The 6,084-nt window shown below is 38.0% G+C and overlaps 1 protein-coding gene across 7 annotated transcripts in view; it reads right to left on the bottom strand.

The window, feature by feature from the left end:
• LOC136856274 (neurofilament heavy polypeptide) overlaps positions 1-6,084 on the bottom strand; it is a 264,779-nt gene extending 258,695 nt beyond the window's left edge. For 3 of the 7 annotated variants that reach the window (XM_067133974.1, XM_067133978.1, XM_067133980.1), the window contains exon 1: positions 6,014-6,064. The gene's annotated coding sequence lies outside the window, so the exon portion shown is untranslated. Of the gene's footprint in view, positions 1-6,013 lie in introns of all 7 variants that reach the window. The other 4 variants (XM_067133979.1, XM_067133983.1, XM_067133975.1 and 1 more) reach the window with 4 other exon arrangements.

The raw sequence follows: 6,084 nt of genomic DNA, 5'->3' as shown, positions 1-6,084 counted from the left end.
AAAGCAATATTAAAATGGACAACAATTCGAGAGAGAGAGAGAGAGAGAGAGAGAGAGAGAGAGAGAGAGAGAGAGAGAGAGAGAGAGAGAGAGAGAGAGAGAGAGAGAGAGAGAGAATTAATAATAAGAATAAAGTGAAAAATAACATAAAAATCATAAACCCGAATCCTACCTTCTCCTGACAGAGAGAGAGAGAGAGAGAGAGAGAGAGAGAGAGAGAGAGAGAGAGAGAGAGAGAGAGAGAGAGAGAGAGACGCCTCAAAAGTCCCCCCTACCAACTCGAAGTCAAAAACTGATCAAGTTTTTCACCGATAGCCATCGAAATCACAGACAATACAAGCCAAAACAAAAGAACGGGGGGTTGGGGGGGGCTAACAAAGACGCCCCCAAAAGACAAGAGACAAGACAATACCAAGGAGGTCAGGAGGAGACAGAGAGACGACAAAGGAAAGATGGACACAAGACGCAGGACGTCGAGTGCCACTTGGTATCCACCTGATGTTTGTTTTGTGTTTGTGTTTGTGTGTTTGTGCGTGCGTTCTCCTCCTTTTGTAGGGTGAACAAACTATAGAGACGCATTCTGCCTGCACACGGAGAGAGAGAGAGAGAGAGAGAGAGAGAGAGAGAGAGAGAGAGAGAGAGAGAGAGAGAATGGGCGTGCCCCACTCAATCTACTTTAATGACAGACAGAAATAAATGAGCGGCTGGCACCGGTGCCTATGCTTGCATGTATATGAGAGAGAGAGAGAGAGAGAGAGAGAGAGAGAGAGAGAGAGAGAGAGAACGAGAGAAAGAGAGAGATGCCTATGCTTGCATGTATATGAGAGAGAGAGAGAGAGAGAGAGAGAGAGAGAGAGAGAACGAGAGAGAGAGAGAGAGATGCCTATGCTTGCATGTATATGAGAGAGAGAGAGAGAGAGAGAGAGAGAGAGAGAGAGAGAGAGAGAGAGAGAGACTATGGTTAACCCCCCCACCCACATATTCTACGCATCTCTTTTGGCTTAAGTCGTCTTGCCAAAGAACATTTTTAGAACGGGGTTCTAGATGGTTGGGAGAGGACCCTCAAAATAAATATATATAAAAAACTCATATATAGTGAGAGAGTCTCTTCAAGTGTTGCCAAGATGTTGAGAGAGAGAGAGAGAGAGAGAGAGAGAGAGAGAGAGAGAGAGAGAGAGAGAGAGAGAGAATGAAAGCTGATATTACTATAGAGAGAGAGAGAGATGACAATCAATACTATCAACTATAGAGCTCAATTCTGCCTTCATCAGAGAGAGAGAGAGAGAGAGAGAGAGAGAGAGAGAGAGAGAGAGAGAGAGAGAGAGAGAGAGAGAGAGAGAGAGAGAGTTTATCAATATAACACTGTAAGATAATTTCCTTTTCTCAACAAGTATTTATGGATGAGGTTGCAAGCCCCACGCGAATTCGACCAAGAACGATTGTTTTAAATATAAAAAATTATTGATTTAAAACAGCAGTTATATTATTTATTATTATTATTATTATTATTATTATTATTATTATTATTATTATTATTTGGTCCAGCCAAATAATAATAATAATATTAATAATAATAATAATAATAATAATAATAATAATAATAATAATAATAAAACTAGTTTTAAAACAATAATTTTTTTTAAATATTTTAAATAATTTTTTTATCAAAACCAATTGATTAAATATTTAGAAAATAATTCTTTCATTTAAACTGATATTCCTAATAAGTACTTATCAATATTTCTATTAAAACGACCATTTTAATTTTAATATAATTCAAATTTTTTATATTTAAAACAATCTAATTGAGTTCGCTGACAAAATAAACCAAACAATATGATGCGACAAATCAAGCGCGCGAGCGCGCTCCTGGGTATACCCAAGGGACAGGCGTTGTACCCCTAATCTATAAAGCCAAATAACTGACGACCAACAGGTGCTTCTCTCTCTCAATTAACACCAATCCTGAAGAACACTTCTCATGGCAGTTATCCGTTGTCAGTACCGGCCATTTGAACGCAGCCCTGAAAGCTTTCCCGTGTCCGAATTCCCGTGAAAAGGCTTTAATAGGATCTCTAGGGCCCCCAGACACTCGTTGTCCACGGCACGGCTAACGAGTTAAAGGGTTAACGAACTGGGGGATTAACGAGACAGTCCATAAAATAGAGCGGGCGAGGGATTTTTATTAATGAAAGCGGTTTTAGTCCATAAATGGCGAGGTCTGGTGACTGGATACGAACACTTGGTGGCGTTTTTAATGTTGTGATAGTTATGACATTGATAGGGAATACTGGCTTCTTGGTATTTTGGGTATGTTGGGTGTTCCTTCATTAGGGAGTTCGTTATTGGGAATCAAGGGCTCCTTAATTACTATGGTCATAATTTCCTTAGTAGGTCAATGGGTTCCTTTCTTCAAGAATTGAAAAAAGTCCTGTATGGAATTACCTAATAGGGATACAGGATCCCCTATTAGGGAGCTTCATTAGGGAGCTCCTTACTGGGGAACTAGGTGCTCCTTAATTAATATGGTCATTGGGTTCCTTTATCCAAAAATTGAAAAAAGTCCTGTATGGAACTCTATGTTTCTAAATATTCACGTTTTTCTAAACACAGGTTCAAAACTCCATTTCTATCCCACCCTAAACACTGTTCCTATCTCCCCCTAACATCTCCCCCCTCCTAAACACCCCCTCCCATCCAGTCTAAGCACACTAAGCACTCTAAACACCGCAATGTACCTAAAGCAACAACACCGCATGAGCGATCCAATGAGGGGGGCTTAGTGCTTCGTAACTCGACACTTGCCGCCGAGATAATATAGTATCATGACAAGAGGAGAGAGAGAGAGAGAGAGAGAGAGAGAGAGAGAGAGAGAGAGAGAGAGAGAGTGCATGTTTCTTCAAGCGATATTTCAGAGATTTTTTCACCCTGGGGAGATAGATTAAACTGAGAGAGGGCTTACGCCGTTGCTGAAGCAGTGTTTATGCCTCTTGGATGTCTAATCCCCTTTCTCTTCTGGTTAATCCCCTCTCCTTTCTGATTAATCCCTCTCCTTTCTTATTAATCCCTCACCTTCTGGTTAATACCTCACCTTTTAATTTATCCCTTCCATTCTAATTAATCGCCCTTCCTTCTAATTAATCCCTCGACCTTCTGATTAATCCCTCACCTTCTGATTAATCCCTCCGCTTTTAATTAATCGTCCTTCCTTCTGATTAATCCCTCGACATTCTGATTAATCCCTCACCTTCTGATTAATCCCTCACCTTCTGATTAATCCCTTTCCTTTCCAATTAATCCCTCTCCCTTCTAACTAATCCCTCTCCATTCTAATTAACCCCCTCCCTTCTAATTAATCCCTCCTCTTGATTAATACCTTTCCTTCTAATTAATCCCCTAGGCCTTTTACAAAGCAGATGTAATATTTAATTAATGAGATGGTAACCTCTCTCTCTCTCTCTCTCTCTCTCTCTCTCTCTCTCTCTCTCTCTCTCTCTCTCTCTCCTAATGTCTTTTTGTTGGGTTAAACTAGAAGGTGGTAGGTTATATTTTCAGGAAATGCAGAAGGGGAATGAATTCCAGAGCCTGACTGCAGTTAATTAAAGCAATTAAACAATTTAGGACTTGAGAGAGAGAGAGAGAGAGAGAGAGAGAGAGAGAGAGAGAGAGAGAGAGAGAGAGAGAGAGAGAGTTATTATTATTACCTTTTCTTAATGTAAATAAAAATGTTGTCACAATACTATTCGAAATTACAGTTAGTGAAGTCTGAATAATATTCACACATGAATATATTCACAAATTAATATATTTACAGATGAATAATATTCACAAATGAATATATTTACTAGATGAATATATTCACAAATGAATATATTTACAGATGAATAATATTCACAAATGAATATATTTAAAGATGAATATCCCCAGATGAATAATATTCCCAGATGAATAATATTCGCAAATGTTTTTTATATTTAATTCACAGATGAATATATTAGCAGATGAATATTCCCAGATGAATAATATTCACAGATGAATGATATTCACAAATGTTTTTAATATTTAATCTTGCAAATATTTACATCTAAACATTCACTATTAAGCTCTAAAACGTTTTTATATTCAACCTTGCAAATGTTTCCATTTCAGCTTCAACCAAACGTTCTAATCTGCATCTAAACGTTTGGCCAATCACTTCATCTAAACGTTTCATTCGCCCTAATCAATAGCCCTCTAAACGCTTAGCTAAGCATTTTTTTTTTTTAAAGTTTAAGAGTTTTAGATTTTAATTCACCTCTGTTTTCGTTCCTAAACTTATTAGTTTTCTGTTAACACTTTTTTCTGTAGGCACTTTTTTCCGTCAACACTTTTTCTGTTAACACTTTTTTTCTGTTAACACTTTTTCTGTCGGCACTTTTTTCCGTCAACACTTTTTCCGTCCGCACTTTATTCTGTCCGCAGTTTTCCGGTCCGCGCCCTCAGATCTTAAAAATCACTAAGGAGGCTAGAGGGCTGCAAATTGGTATGTTGATCACCCACCCTCCAGTCATCAAACATACCAAATTGCAGCCCTCTAACCTCAGTAGTTTTTATTATATTTAAGGTTAAAATGACAACAACAGGCCACCACCACGGCAGGCGGAGATTTCATGGGCCGCGGCTGACAGTTTCACACGGCATTATAAGCCGTACGGAAAAATTTTCTCCTTGTTTTTCCAAATCCTCTACTGCAGTTTACGGTTTCTCTTTCGGACCTTCTAAACCTAAACAATGTCTATTCATGTCCTAATTAAAAGCTTAGGTGCTCATTTTCCCACTTGAACCCCTAAAAAAATATAAGGGTTCTTTTCAAGGTTCGCTTCCGGCTATAATCGAACCCTATTAATTATCGAACAGCCACAAAATCTTCTTCTGAATGTCACGAGAGAGAGAGAGAGAGAGAGAGAGAGAGAGGAAATCAATGCTTGTTTGATCGATGGCTGGCAAACATTTGGTACTTTTTATATATATATATGTATATAAATGTATATATTAGTCAAAGGAAACGGCTTATAACTCAGGTAAATACACAAATAATATACATACACACATGCATACAAAACATACACATGCACGCACACACACATGCAAAAAAAACAAACAAAAGTAATGTGTACTACATCAACAAACACATGTGATTTGATCTAAATTTAAATGACCCAGAATCATGTTTAAAATCTCCGGCGTCTAACTGCCACCTTTCACAGATTATTCCCCTCTTAAATGTCATCATATTACGTTAATTATATTCTATAAATAGATACAGTGACTAACACACCATCAGTTGAAGATACAGTGATATGGTTACACCATCAAATTAATGGTGAGATTGTTAATGTTAAAAATATATATATATATTAGACATGCGTCATTTGTATAACGGCCGTGACACTTCCCAAAACCATTACGCAATAATAACATATCGATGTTTGAATGTTGCGTTAGCGTAATCTTATTTAAATCAAGTGATAAAAGGGTAATTAAAGAGGGTAATGACCGTCCTATCACGTGACGTCACACGAATTACCGAAAGGAATTTAGGAATAATTAAATATATATAAATTAAATTGTTAAATCTACTTCCTAGCTAGATTCTAATCTCGTATCTGAAATAATTTAAAGACTCCATATTGCCCTAAGGCTAAAGACTAACGGGGCTCGAATGACACATCTGTTACTGTGATTATAATCTGGAAAATAATCATAATTATTATTATCATCATCATAACGGCACTATATCACTCGAACGGGTGAAAAAAAATATAATTTTAAAAAGGTAATTTCTAGACGGACATTGAAGGCACCTTGACACTGCCATTACTATAAACTGACATCAGGCACTTCACAAGCACATCAATTTCATCACTTGGTATTTTAATCATCAACAATTATCTCATTCTCGGGCTGCGTTTTCCCCCCCGCCCACACCAGAGAGAGAGAGAGAGGGCGCGACGCCCACACAAGACCGCCTTACTGGCCTAGACGAGTGACACACCTTATCGTTACCACTGTATCTTGAACACTGGCGAGCGCCAGGATAACACT

This window comes from Macrobrachium rosenbergii, chromosome 35 (genome assembly GCF_040412425.1).
Source record: "Macrobrachium rosenbergii isolate ZJJX-2024 chromosome 35, ASM4041242v1, whole genome shotgun sequence".
In the NCBI taxonomy this organism is placed as follows: Eukaryota; Metazoa; Arthropoda; class Malacostraca; order Decapoda; family Palaemonidae; genus Macrobrachium; species Macrobrachium rosenbergii.
Note: the sequence above shows the minus strand (reverse complement) of the source record. Positions and strands in the feature narration are given on the sequence as shown.